We start from the raw sequence: 3,465 nt of genomic DNA, 5'->3' as shown, positions 1-3,465 counted from the left end.
TGTTTGCCTCCCCGCTCAGCCACGACACTCATTGGGTGTCCTTGGGCCAGTCATTCTCTCTCTCTCAGCCTAACCTACCTCACAGTGTACATTGGACTTGTTTATCTGCTACATCTTATTGTCTTAAAATCTTTGCATATAGACAGCAAATTTCATTGGGGTGATTCTTGCATGACCATATCTCACAGACTATTTATGGAACCATGGTAATATTTGCACTGGCTCCACTAATACCTGTCGTTTCCTTGAAACTCTTTCAAGATCTCCAGCCTGAATTCGGTTTAGGCTGTTCTGCTGCATGACAATACCTATAGTATATGCACAGCCTTTCCTTACCAAACTTGGCTTGTTCAGTTTCAACCCCGGTCCTGGTTAACATTGTTTTGCACATGCATGTGCATAACACAGAAGGTCCCCGAAACACAATTCCTGAAGCAGGATGCTGAAACAGATTATTTCCGCATAACAGATTAATTTCACAGAAGGTCCCCAAAACACAATTCCTGAAGCAGGATGCTGAAACAGATTATTTCTGCATAACAGATTAATTTCCCAAATGTTCCTAAAACAGAATGCTGAAATAGCCATTGTAGGATGTGTGTTTGTTAAACCTACCAGCAGTATCTTCAGTGGACCCATTCATGGACCTAAAGACAGAAACTCATAAATGAAGATCTGGTGATGCAGCGTTTGGATAATGGGGCACTTAGCACAAACATCCAACAACCAGGGAGAATGGGGGGGGGATTAACATAATTCTTTTAGGGAGGCCCCTTAGAGGTTTTATTGTGGAGGCTACATTTTTCTCTGTCAGTCTCTCTCTCCAGTGCCCGCCTATACAGTACCTAGATAAACAGACAACATTAGGATTCTGAAGAATTTCATATTAGCTCAGTCAAATTGTTGAAACTGACAAGCAGACAACATTGATAAACTGTTAATGAAAGCTGAGTTAATAACAGTTTACATTCAATAAGTTACTCGAAATTCAAGTCCCTTTAATTAATTGGCCAAATGTAGGGTTGCCAGGTCCCTTGTACCAGCTGGTGGGAGATGGGGGTGAACTTACAGGGAGCAGGGAGGAACGCTGAAAATAAACATGATGTGCCTACGTGACATCAGGGGAGATGCTCTGGTTTGCCCAAAAACCAGAATGTTGCCCCCCCAATGTCCCCAAGGTGCCTACGTCACTTCTAGGTCATGTAGGCACATTGCATTTATTTTTGGTATTCTTCCCTGTTTGGGGGCTAATTCCCTCGCACAGGCCAGCTGGCCGGTGGTGGAGAGGGGGGCTGAAAAGAGGGGGGGACCCCCCGCCCCCAGCGGGGGGGTCTGGTATCACTAGTCGGATTTGATTTTTTTTTAAAAAAAACTACATAGGTACTTTTTAATAATGTATCAGGGAACTTTGCCTTTAGATGAGGTTCATCAGAGATAGAATGCCTGCCTGAAAGACTGCACCCTGTCTTTCCAAGGTTATATACCTTAAGTAGGAGTCTATGAGAACTGTATGAGGAGGAGGCCTGCCTTCTGGTTATTTCCATAGGAGTCTATGAGAACTGTATGAGGAGGAGAACTGGTTATTTCCACAGCAGTAGTCCCTGTCATACCACCTGTAGCAGCATGCCCCTACTTACATCTAGTACTGATTAGCACTTCTGTAGCTACCACCAGACACCATAGTTTCATGTTTCAGGTGTATGAGGAGGCCCAGACCAAAAGTAGAGCTAACAATATGGCTGCTTCCTACTAAGAAAGCTGTCTTTCTTGTGAGAAATCATTTGTATGAAAATAACTGATACGGTTCAAGTTGGTTTTATTCACACCAAAGCCCCCTCAGTCCAGTCCGGGGGGGAGGGGGGAAGGATTACCTGGTACGGTTAAAATAGTTTAGAACTGCAGGGATATTGCTCTTGATAAATAAACTGGCATCCATGCTGTTTTTCTCACGATGTAATGATACTACCAGTCTATCTGAAGGAGGCCCTAGTCTGAGCTCCGTACCCATGCCATTAGACAATAATCTACTATGTTTGCTGTGAAACTGGGCCTTGCTTGCACTGGCCTGTCAGGCTCTTCTCTCTAATGTGCAGTCATTCTGTACTGACATCATTAGGCATGCTGGGTGTGGAGACCCAACAACATGAACTCAGAACTTTTTCCTTTTAAATGAGGGCTCTCCCAAGTTTTTACCCACCCTATACCATGTCATCACAACTGAAGGTGGCACAGATCCCTAGAATCCCAACCGAATAAGAGCTCAAATGACTTTCTGGTAAATATGACAGCATCTACTATTTCCTGGATATCAGTCAATAATATTACGGTTGCCAGGTCCCTCCTGGCCAACGGCAGGGGCTTGGGGAAGTAGGGTTGCCAAGTCCAGGTTGGGAAACTCCTGGAGGTTTGAGGATGGTGCCTGGGGAGGAGAGGGACCTCAGTGGGGTACAATCAGAGGTCGTTTTGGGGGATCGCGGGGGATCGCCGTTCCCCCGGGTGAGGTGCGGGAGGGCGGGGCCTGGAGCTCCCTGCTGGTGCCCGCTGGAGGTCGCCGTCGGCTTTGGCTCCTCCCTGGGCAGCAGCAACTTTGCGGCGTCTCCTTACGGTGCGCTCTCCGCCGGCTGGGTTCACCTGGCTTCCCTCCGCGCCGGCCGCCGCCGGGCCGGTGCATGGATGCACCATGGCCACCGCGACGCTGGCTTGCTGGGTGCAGTTCGTGGACGACACCGACCCCTTCAACGGCACCAACTTCCCTGTATAAGTATAAGGCCGCTTCATGTGGCCTCCCCCCCCACCTTAACCGTATCTCTGAGCCGCCTGTCACTTCAGACCCTTTTCTCTCTGCCTGGCTCACTCCCCGCATCAAGCGAGCTCTCCCTTCCTGGGCTGATATGCTCCCCTTGTCATTTGGCCCTCAGTCTTTCTGGGTATCTCCAGTGTGACCCAAAAGGTCTGCTTGGGGCCAGGTCCATAGCTGCCGTGGGGCTATTTGGGGTTCAGCCTCCTTACTTAGATGCAAAGCCCCACATGCTTTTCTGCCTGAAATGATTTTTTTTTAAGTCAGTTTTTAGCATTTCTTTGAAGGCGCTCGCTTCCTCCGTCCGCCCGCCCCAGCTTCCCCACCTTTAAAAAAAAACCCCCACCCCTCAGCCTGGAGAAACCCACCCAGGTCTGCCCTCCGCTCTCAGCGCTCCCTGCCTTTCCCCACTTTTAAAAAACAACAATCTGGAAGTGGCAGCTCAACTCACTTGGCTGGATCCTTCCAGCCTTGTCCTGCGGTCTCTGCCTGGTCTGCCTGCAGGGGCTAGCCAGCTGCTCCTTTGGAGCTGGGGAAGCCATTCCCAAACGAGCATTGCCAACGCAGAGAAAGAGGGTGAAAGAGGCTGGACCAGAAAGTCTTCTCATATACTGGGCAGTGGCTTTAATTCACTGCATTGTTTGTAGACCTTTGGTAGAAAAGAGGAA

This window comes from Gekko japonicus, unplaced genomic scaffold (assembly GCF_001447785.1).
Source record: "Gekko japonicus isolate JY-2015 unplaced genomic scaffold, Gekko_japonicus_V1.1 scaffold700, whole genome shotgun sequence".
Classification (NCBI taxonomy): Eukaryota; Metazoa; Chordata; class Lepidosauria; order Squamata; family Gekkonidae; genus Gekko; species Gekko japonicus.
The sequence above is the reverse complement of the archived record's forward strand: the minus strand, read 5'-3'. Positions refer to the sequence as shown.